Consider the following 11,165-nt stretch of genomic DNA (forward strand, 5'->3'; position numbering starts at 1 on the left):
CGCCTCACACGCGAAAGGTCCCCGGTTCGAAACCGGGCGGAAACAGCCTTTTCCCCTCAAAGTTAATCCTCCTAACGGAAGGATAAAAGGCGATGTTGGGTAACGATAGCTGCACCTGTGATTCTCAGGAACCTTAAGAGAAGTGCCATTACTACCCAACGGGCCCACTATCTATGAGTCAGTATTCGTTTCTCTTCTCGTAGGCCAGTTGAAGAGGCCATAAAGTTACAGGGTTCCCTCCGGAAGCGCCCAGCAATCCCCACTTCAGGTTGGATTTTATATCAGGAAATCCCTTAAAATTCCCTTTGTTAAACCAGGAAACGACAGATGTTGGCAGGGATGCGGAGAAAGGGGAACCCTCCTACACTGTTGGTGGGAATGCAAGCTGGTGCAGCCACTCTGGAAAACTGTATGGAGGTTCCTCAAAAAGTTGAAAATAGAGCTACCATATGATCCAGCAATTGCACTACTGGGTATTTACCCCAAAGATACAAAAGTAGGGATCCGAAGGGGTATGTGCACCCCGATGTTTATAGCAGCAATGTCCACAATAGCCAAACTGTGGAAAGAGCCAAGATGTCCATCGACAGATGAATGGATAAAGAAGATCTGGTATATATATACAATGGAATATTATGCAGCCATCAAAAGGAATGAGATCTTGCCATTTGCAACGATGTGGTTGGAACTGGAGGGTATTATGTTGAGTGAAATAAGTCAAACAGAGAAAGACATGTATCATATGATCTCACTGATATGAGGAATTCTTAATTGTAGGAAACACACTGAGGGTTGCTGGAGTGGGGGGTAGGGTGGGAGGGATGGGGTGACTGGGTGATAGACACTGGGGAGGGTATGTGCTCTGGTAAGCGCTGTGAATTGTGCAAGACTGTTGAATCTCAGATCTGTACCTCTGAAACAAATAATGCAATATATGTTAAGAAAAGAAGAAGAAGAAGAAGAAGAAGGTAGCGGGAAGTGAAGAATGAAGCGGGGGAAATCGGAGGGGTAGACGAACCATGAGAGATGATGGACTCTGAAAAACAAACAGGGTTCTAGAGGGGAGGGGGGTGGGAGGATGGGTTAGCCTGGTGGTGGGTATTGAGGAGGGCACATTCTGCATGGAGCACTGGGTGTTATGCACAAACAATGAATCATGGAACACTTCATCTAAAACTAATGATGTAATGTATGGGGATTAACATAAGAATAAAAAAAAATTCCCTTTGTTATCTTCTAGCGCTTGAATCTTCTCTGCAGGCTGACTTGGGAAAAAGATTATGTTATCTCAAGTGTTTCCTAAGGGTATTGCTCTGCTTCCCTCACTCTGGAGCAAAATTGCAAAACAGGTTAATTTCCATGACAAAGCCAAAGTAAATACATCTAAATCCCTATCTGGATCTCAAGCCAAGGATTTGTGGAATCAATATTCCATATCCATACCAATTAAAAGTATATATTTTTGTATTTTACCACAATTAAAAAAATAACAGCCAAGGACACTATGTATATTTTTCAAAGACATGACCTTATTTACATATACAAAGAGATACTGGAATAAAAAGACATATGGTGAACCCCAGAGAGTGTAAACTTCTGGGGGTGGAAAAGGGAATGGGTGTGGATAAACAGAAAATAACTGAAAGACAAATATGAAAGAACCTTGTTAGAGCATCCATGTTAATGTTTCCTGAACTAAGAAACATAATACTTGGGCGCCTGGGTGGCTCAGTTGGTTAAGCGACTGCCTTCGGCTCAGGTCATGATCCTGGAGTCCCTGGATCAAGTCCCGCATCGGGCTCCCTGCTCAGCAGGGAGCCTGCTTCTCCCTCTGACCCTCCCCCCTCTCATGTGCTTTCTGTCTCTCTCATTCTCTCTGTCTCAGATAAATAAATAAAATCTAAAAAAAAAAAAAAAAAGAAAAGAAACATAATACTTAATCTTACGTACCCAGGATCTAAAAAAATATATTAACTAATCAGGGAAGTGGAATTTTTTAAATGCCATAGAAAAACAGAATTTTATCTAAGTAAACCAGTCTAGTGAAAAACATAAGGAAAATATTTTTTTAAATACATGATATGGTGGAAATGAGACCAGCTATGTCAGGAATCCCTAACACAAAGACTAAATACTGCTAATTATAATGGATTCAAGTCTCAGGGTATGTATAAAAGTAAATTCCAGTTACAGCAGTGTAGTAGACAGAAAAGGGATAAATATTAAGAGTAGTACAAATCTGTACCAAGCTACCCATGAAAGAACTAAAAAGGGGGAAAATACTGTTTCAGGATTTCTTTTCCTTTAGCGCCCACGGGTCTTGGTCACACCGCTTCTAAGAATGAAGAGGTAGACCAGACAAAGCGTGGTGGGCAGCAAAGCATAGTTTATTGAGCAAGAGTATAAAGCTCCTGGGGGGGGGGGGCAAGTGTGTTTCCTTTGGAGTTTCTAAGTTTAGGGGGTTTTATGAGCTCTTTTGCAGAACTATCTTAAGCAATCAGGGTGTGCTGAGTGGTGCCAATCAGGGCTCTGGTCAGACATCTGCCTACCTCTTATGTTAATGTCTCTGTACTGATGGTCTTTTTTGCTGACCTCTGGGGGCTTATGTCTTAACTGCCCCCTGCCCGTGATCTTGACAAATGCTTTGTGGTTAATTGTCTTATTTTAGGACCTTTTGCAGAAGTCATTTCTGCAAGGGCTGCAAAGCAGAATGTCCTATCTAAGCTGCAAAACAGGATGTTAGTGCTCTCTTTATTTTAGCTGTCCTGACTCCATGTTTTCTCGTTGGGGACCCTGGCCCTGACTACCTAACTGTCCAACTAACTCCTGATACACAGAGGGCTAAATAAGCACTAATACACACGATATGGAGAGTGAGGCAGAGAACAACACTGATTGTTCTTGCTTTCCCATAAAGGAGGTGCACAGGACAGAATGGTAATAAGTGAGGTCTCGACCTTTCTGAAGGAAAGGCCACACAACAAAGACTTTCTAAGTGCAAACACCACGTCCCTGGGTGGGCTCGAACCACCAACCTTTCAGTTAACAGCCGAACGCGCTAACCGATTGCGCCACACAGACTACGGGAGCCCGTACCCTCCTCCCAACAGAGAGCAAGCACGCGCTCAACGCCAAGGGGAGCCACCGCCTTTGAGGACCACCGTTCAGGCTCCAAAGCTTCCGAACACCCAGGAGGAGGAGTCGACGCGACGTGTTCCTTGCGTTTGAACCCCCTGCGTTGGACGATTCCGAACTGCTGGTCACTGTGGTGGGAACCAGAAAGATAAAGGGTAGGGGGATGTCGGGGTAAGGGCGGGGGGAGAGGGGAGAAGCGGGAAAGAGATCAAGGGAAAAGAGGAAACGTGAAAAGAAGCGAAAGAGAGAAGTATGGATGAGACGAAGAGACTGCTAGGAAATCTGTGAAGAGGCACCGGCCCGGATCTGAGATATGAAAGTTGTTTTATTATGTAGCAGAATGGAGAGGAAGGGAGAAGAGCATGAAAGAGAACGGCACGAACATCTATCTGTAGGTGTCCAAGAATAAAACAGCAAAAGAAGTATGAATATTTTTACATCAAAAAATTTTGGTAAGTGCAGTGGCTCCCAGCAGGACCGTGGTGCATCGTCACTGTATAGTGGTTAGTTCCCTTGTGGCTGGAGCAACCTCTGTTCAAACCAAGTACAGTTGGGTAGTGTCTGACCAGTCTTTTTGGGTTGCTCTTAATCGCAGCACCAGCTGTGCACCTTAGTTAGCAGCAGTCAGAACAGAGGATACACGCTGGCCCCACAGTGGAAGCGGTCAGAAGAGGAGTAAATCCCGGGACACAAACCTTCCGGTGGCCGGCCAAGTTTCCTTGTCTCCCTACTGAGCAGAAAATATCCCCAAAGATGAAATACCGCCTTTCAAGGGGACTGGCCTATAGCTTTCACTAATGAAATAGTGTCCTCCTAGCCTTTTTTCTGGTAAAGATATTTCAAGTATCAGTGTGCGTGTGGGAGGGAGGGGTAACACTAAATGAGAACCAGTTTTTGAGTTTACAATAAAATGCAAACAAGATGTCATGGTCTACCCCGGCTTGTCTCCATCTGCGTTCCGCTAGGTTTTATGGGAACAGTAAATTATTGAACTATAGTTCACACAGAGTAAAAATCACAAATCTTTAGGGCACACTTGGTTGAATGTGGGCAAATGTAATCATCACCCAAATCAAGTTATGAAAAATTGCCATCATCCCCGCAGTGTATGTTGAGCCCCTTTCCAGGTAATTCATAACCTATCTCACTTCGTTATTAGTTTGAGGTCTATTTGCTATAGGTTACTACTGCTTATTCTTGAAATTCAAATAAATGAATGCTTATTTTTTTGCATTTGCCTTTTTTATGCAACATTATGTTCATTAAATATATCCATATTGACATGTACATCACTTCTTGATTTCTGTATTATTGGAGTAACTTTGGTGTTGTTTGGTATTAATTAGTGTTATTGATGAATATTCTTAGTGTTTTGATGAATATTCTGTACCAGTCTTTCTGTGTACTTGTGCATTGATAGATGTACTGCAATTGCTGAGTCATGGAGTAGGTATGAGTTTAACTTTATTAGAAATTATGAACAGTCCTTGAGAATAGTTTTGAACCAGTAACTACAGTTGCAATTGCTCCACATTCTTATCAGCATTTGGTGTACTAATTCTTTTAAATACAGTCATGCTGGAGGGTGGGTAATATTATCTCCTTATATTTTAATTTGTATTTCCCAAATAAGTAAAAATATCAAGAATATGTTTAAAAAATAGGCTCCACACTTTGAGCTCACAGCCTCGAGATCAAGATCTGAGCTGAGCTCAAGGGTTGGACACTTAACCAACTAAGCCACCCAGGCACCCTCAAGAATGTTTCTTGTAACTTTTGGTCATTAAGATATCTTACTTTATGAAGAAAGTCTATTAGAATATTTTGCCTACTTTTATTTGGTTTAGTTTTTTTAAATTACTGACTTATAAAAATTCTTCACATATTTGAATAATTGAGACATTTTAAGTAATATAGCTAATATGTTTTCTCAGTTTGTGACTTAACTTTTGACTTTCACATGGTGATTTTTCGTGAGTACAGGTGTTCAGTTTGGATGAAATCTTTTTAGCTTCATTTTTTCTTTTATATTTATGGCTTTTTATGTTCTATAAAAAAATCTTTGTGCCAAATATTGTGAGTGTATTCTCCCAAATTCTCTATGAGCTCTAGAATTTTAGTTTTAATTAAAAAATCTGTGACATATTCTCAAAATCAAAATATTCTTGGGCGCTATCAATGACAATGCATAGAAAATACTTCTAAAATGCTCCTAGTAGAATCCATTAGGCTCCCATACTTGTAGGAATGATGGTATTAGCATACTCCATGATCACAGGAAATTCAGAAATTATCCTTCAAACCTGTCAAGTGCTGAGTGAAAATGACTCTTGGAAATCTTTACAACACAGTTTCCCCTTATTTGCAATGGGTGTTTACTGGATCTAGGGACAGTCTGCATAGATAACTTGCACCGGTATTTTCTGAATTACATTCTTCCCAAGGCTATCTCCAGTGATTCCTCCGTAGTATTTGGCTTCCTTTAGATGGTATTTTACTTTATTTTATTTTTTAGATGGCATTTTATTTTATTTTTTAGATGACATTTTATTTTATTTTTTAGATGGCATTTTAAAAAGCCCTATCTGAGAACGTATCATGCAAACACACACACACACACACACACACACACTCATACACACACAGACTCACATTTGTCATAATATGTGGCTTTCTTTAGATAGCATTTTAAAAAACCCTGTCTGAGAGCCCATCATGCAAATACACACACACACACATTCATACACACACAAACTCACATTTGTCATGTTTGAACACTTACCTCCCTCACACATTCCCCTTCCTCTCCCATCCAGGGCAGGGACCTGACCCACAATCTATCCAGGACCAATTCTAGAAGGTCCTGGGGTGGATCCAGGATCCCACGGGATTGATAATTCTACCAGTTCCGTGTATCTCCTACTCCAGACCTTGATGACAAGCATTTGCAGCTACCTCACGCCTACCTTATAAGGTGCCTGCGGGCACCGGGTTCACAACTCCAAGCCACAGGAGCCAAAGGCCTCTGCAGTGCTGGTGTTTGTGTGGGAACACCGAGGCTGGTTGGGTCAGGCGCGTTTCTCCCTCCTGGTGCCGCTTTCAGCCCTGCTTGGGAAATCGGGTCCCCACTCTCATCCTCCTGGCTCTCCTATTTCGTGACCGAAGTGTCTGGATGTAACTGGTTCTTGCATCACACCTCCTGTCCGTCCAAAAGGTGCCAGGGGTACACTCTGCTCATTCCCTACAGCCGGAAGTGGCTGTGGCAGCTCCCGCGCCGGGACCCCGCCCATCGAGCTCGGCACCAGGCCGGGAATTTCTCGCAGGCTGGCGGGCGGGCACCAACAGAAGAAAGGCCACGCGGCGCATATTGGTGGGAAAGCATGGGGGACGTCGCCCGAAGGCCTCCCGCTCCACATTCCCTTTGGGGCCAAGTCGGAAGGAGGCACCCCTTCCAGGAACATGGGGGCCCGAGACCAGCCTTCGCGTTCAGGCTCCCGGGTCCAGCGCGCGCTCTCCGTCCCTGCCGCGGCTAGTCAGCTGTTCCTCGCCTCTCACCCGGCTTCTTCCTCTCCCTCCTTGTCTTCCACTCCCGCTGTGTTCCTGGCGACAGGAAGCCGCCACCCCACTACCCACCCCCAACCCGCGGAAATGACCCGGCCTCCTCTCCTGTGCTTGCGGAGGGAGCTGGATCCACGTTTGCGAAACAATGAGAGGGGAGAGAACCTGCGGCAGCAGGCCACGGGTTCCTGTGCGGGTGCTCCTGGCTCAGCCCTTCGACGGGCCCCGCTCAGCGGCCTGGAATCGTTGCTCCTCCTTGAGGGGCCAGAGACGTGCGCGGCTCACGGAGCTGGCCAAGTTAGTGTCTCTCCCACGACGGAGCAGGAGTATCCTGTGGGGGCCGCTCTTACCCAGAAGAGACACCTGACAGCTGGTCCAGCAGGAGCCCAAACTCTGCGCACGGGACCACTTCTTAACGTCGCTTCCGTCGGCCCATCCGTCCCTGGGAGGGCCTTCGAGAGAGGGGGAATGATGGAGGAGGACGCACTCTTCAGTGGCAATAAAAATTCCACTTTTCTCTGACTTGCCTCACTGCTCCTCTCCACTCTTCCGTTCTAGCCCCTCTAGGATATAAGAACGGTGCTCTTGCTTTCCTTGCAGAATTTGTGTGTGTGTGTGTGTTTTGTTTTTTTGGTCCATGTCTCCCTTTCCTCCAATGGACATTTATTCACATATCCACAAATTACTAGTAGAATGGCATTTGTATGAGTCTTTCCTCAAATGCTGCAGATCAAAATTACTCAAATATCTATCATTTGTCTTTAGTTTTACGATGATGTGATACTTATCATTACACCATTATCATTAACACCAAAATTAAAGTATGACAAAGGCAATAACATATATAAAAATCATAATGTTGCTAGATAATGGCTAGATAGAAAAAGTGTATATTCATTCCCGTGAATTTGAAGAAAGGACAAGCTGCAAAGTGTATCAAAGGACCATACATGCTTGGATGATAGAAAATTTGTCTTGATCCTGGTGATGATTGCACATTTCAATATTTAAATAACTGTCCCTTAATTATTTGGGCATTTTGTTCTGTGAATACACATAACTGTTTTCCTTTTTAGGATAAAACTCAACTATCCAATGTTAGAGAATCCAGCGTAGACCAGGACCAGTCTGGAGTGTATTGCAAACTCTTTAAAATCTGCTCTTTTTGTGTACAAAAGTCTCACTAATGTGTGAAATATTTCCACCAGAAAAACCCCCGACATGACTAGACCATTTCCTTAGGGGAAGCTACACACAGGGCTTATTGAGAGCTCGTACCTCATCTTTAGATATTTTCTGTTAAATGGTGAAATGTGGAGCACGCCAGGGGTTTCTCTGTGACAGAGCTACATATAGCTTAGTGCACTATTGGGTTTTCCTCTCTTCTCCTGACCGTATTGCACTGATGGCCGGCGAAAAGCGTGGCTCTCTGCCTGCAGGTAAGGAGAGGGGCCCATGCGGCTTGAAACACAAAGAAAAACTGAATCCTTGCCGTGACTCGGATTCGAACCGAGGTTGCTGCGGCCACAACGCAGAGTACTAACCACTATACGATCACGGCGCGCCACGGTCCCGGAGGCAAGCTCGCGCCTTGCTCTACTAATTTTGACAAATACATTCCAGTTATTGCGCTGCTTTGTTCTCGGACAACTGCAAGGTACTCGTGCTGTTTCCCTCCCCATTCTGACGCATTTATCATCTCCACTGCATCCAGCCCGTGCATCTGTACAGGCCTCCTGGGAAGTATCTTTGCAGCGTCCATGCCGCCCCCATTTCTTTCCCTCCTCCCTACACTTCCTCTTTTGATCCCCGCACCCTCCACTCCAGCTGGCTCCCACCCCACCGACCGCAGCCGAGCGGAGCTCCTGCAGCGCAGATAGGCGGGTGAAGGCGAAGCAAATGGAAGAGCCATCACGCGAGCCCACCAGGCGTTCGGCTTCTCTTGGGCACCTCTTGCCTCAGGCCCGGGGGATGACGGCCCTGGGTGTGTGTGTGGGGGGGGCGCTGGCATCTGAAGCGGGTATGGAACGAGGTGTGGGGAGGCTGTTCGGCTGGCTGCCCTTCTGCCTTTGGAATCGCCCAACGCACGGGTTTCAAACGCGACGAACACGCCGTATCAACTCCTCTCGGGTTTTCCGAGACTTTGGAGACTTAACGGCTGTCCTGCAAAGGTGGGTGGCTCCCCCTAGCGTTGAGTGCATGTGCTTGCTCTCTGTTGGATGGCGACGTGCGCCTCCACGAGTCTCTGTGGCGCAATCGGTTAGCGCGTTCGGCTGTTAACCGAAAGGTTGGTGGTTCGAGCCCACCCAGGGACGCGGTGCTATTTTTTTAGAGCGTTACAGCGTCTACAGTTGTTTCTACCCTGTGCATCCTCTCACCTAAAGGGAGAGAAATGCCTCTATCACCCTGCGGTCCTTAAGTGTTTTGTGTACAAGAGAAGGACCTAAACCAAGATCGTCACGGATCCTCGGATCCTTGAAGAGCTGGAGGAAAACAGGTCACCAGGAATCCTCAAGAGTAGAGTCATCATCGTTACCTTCTGAATTCCTTTTAACAATGAAGTTGCTTTGTGTTAGTATTTATTTAACCCTTTCCATATACTTTTGAAATTAAGTTGGTTTTATGCTATTAGTATTATAAGTAATACTGCAGTCAAATGCTTAACCAACTGAACCACCCAGGCACCCCTGTTATTTTTCTCTTAATTAGAAATTGTCCAGGCAAAGATTATAGTTAATTCAATTTAATATCACTCAACGAATTTAACAATAGATCTTAAAATCTCAAAGGGAGCTGACACATAATACAGAAATATATGTTGGAATCATATATTAGATGATACCTAAAACATTTACTGAAAGTTGTGAGTGGAATAATTTTTTTAAATTTTTAAAAATTTTTTAAAGATTTTTATTTATTTGAGAGAGAGAGAGTGAGAGAGAGAACAAAAGGGGAGAGGGTCAGAGGGAGAAGCAGACTCCCCGCTGAGCAGGGAGCCTGATGCGGGATCATAACCTGAGCGGAAGGCAGTTGCTTAGCCAACTGAGCCACCCAGGCGCCCCGTGAGTGGAATAATTAAGTCATGATGATTTCTAGAATTTTAAAAACTTAATCTTCACTTAAAAGATATTATATGGTGTATGTTAGGTATATGGTATTAATTTACCGTAACACATAATTTTAAATTATATAAAGTTAGTTATTGGAATTAAAGTTTGTCAATGACCAGTAAAACCAGGATAGGTAATTTAGGATGTTCAGTGTCATTAGGATTTTGAAGAGAAAATTAATCCAAGACTTGTACAAACTAGAATACTACGCTACCAATATTTTCTAAATTGTTAGAAAATCAGGAAGACAATATAAAGTTTTTAGACCAAAATGATTAAATCAGTCTGATGCACACAAGGAGTTCTCTTTAGAAACATGACATGACATAAAACATTTTCTATGCCATAATATGTCGATTATTAAAATTCTTTTTAAATAAAGATTTATTTATTTGAGAGAGCAAGAGCGTGGAGCAGGGGAAGGAGTAGAGGGAGAGAATCTCAAGCAGACTCCCCACTGAGCAGTGGAGCCCAACATGGGGCTCAATCTTATGACCCTGAAATCATGACCCTGGGATCATGACCCTGAGACCATGACCTGAGCCAAAATCAAGAGTCAGTTGCTTAACTGACTGAAGTACCCAGGCACCCCTCAATTACTAAAACTAATTTGTTAAAAGTATTTGAAATTCATCCTTACTATCATCTCGAATTTTTTCCCTTGTACCTAGCACTGAGACCACTAATTTATCCACAGCTAAACCTTTTTTCCCCTTCTGAGTTACAGAATCAGCAAGAAAGCAAATGCAAGTATAAAACCTCATCAATAGCATCCTTGGACATCCATGACCTCTGGGGTCATGAAAATTAAAGCTGTCACTACCCCACTTCAGGGAGAGACACAATTGAACACACACCAATCAGGATCTGTCTGCTTGGACTCAGACTGCCGCCAGGACTAGGTCAAGGCCAGGACAAGACATAATATCTCACCTCTCCCTGCTCTGGGAGATGCTTTGGACCCTCAGTCCAGGCCTCACTGGAGTTTAGAGATCAGTGCAGAGGCTCTCCGAACCTGGACCTGGGGAAACCCTAACCCTAACCCTCAGGGGGTTAAAATCCCCCTTTGAGATTTTAAGAAGAAGCTTCTTCAGGCTGGGAAGTTGGGAAAAGAGTTTCCTGGACTTGGGTAGTGGCTGTGAAAGAGGGGAATGCTAGCCACTAGACTATCAGACCACGCTAGATCTCTGCTTTGGCCTTTGCAGTAAAAGTTAGATTTGCCAGAGGTACAGAGCAAAAGTGGGGGCGATTCCCAGCGGCCCAAGGCTCCCAGCCCTTGCCCCGCTGCTCATCACCTCTCCCAGCCTCAGAGGCGCTTTGGGCTCTGAGGTCTGGCCCCAAGGTAACTGGCCTGTGCTACAT

General features: G+C 44.5%; 3 non-coding genes and 1 pseudogene across 3 annotated transcripts; 2 read left to right on the plus strand and 2 right to left on the minus strand.

Annotated features, from left to right (window-relative positions):
• LOC110578477 overlaps positions 1-11,165 on the plus strand; it is a 64,298-nt pseudogene that overhangs the window by 21,258 nt on the left and 31,875 nt on the right.
• Positions 3,008-3,081, minus strand: TRNAN-GUU. The gene has a single exon. It is a non-coding gene; the product is annotated as a tRNA-Asn (tRNA).
• Positions 8,183-8,254, minus strand: TRNAH-GUG. The gene has a single exon. It is a non-coding gene; the product is annotated as a tRNA-His (tRNA).
• On the plus strand, positions 8,935-9,008 carry TRNAN-GUU. The gene has a single exon. It is a non-coding gene; the product is annotated as a tRNA-Asn (tRNA).

This window comes from Neomonachus schauinslandi, chromosome 4, assembly GCF_002201575.2.
Source record: "Neomonachus schauinslandi chromosome 4, ASM220157v2, whole genome shotgun sequence".
Classification (NCBI taxonomy): Eukaryota; Metazoa; Chordata; class Mammalia; order Carnivora; family Phocidae; genus Neomonachus; species Neomonachus schauinslandi.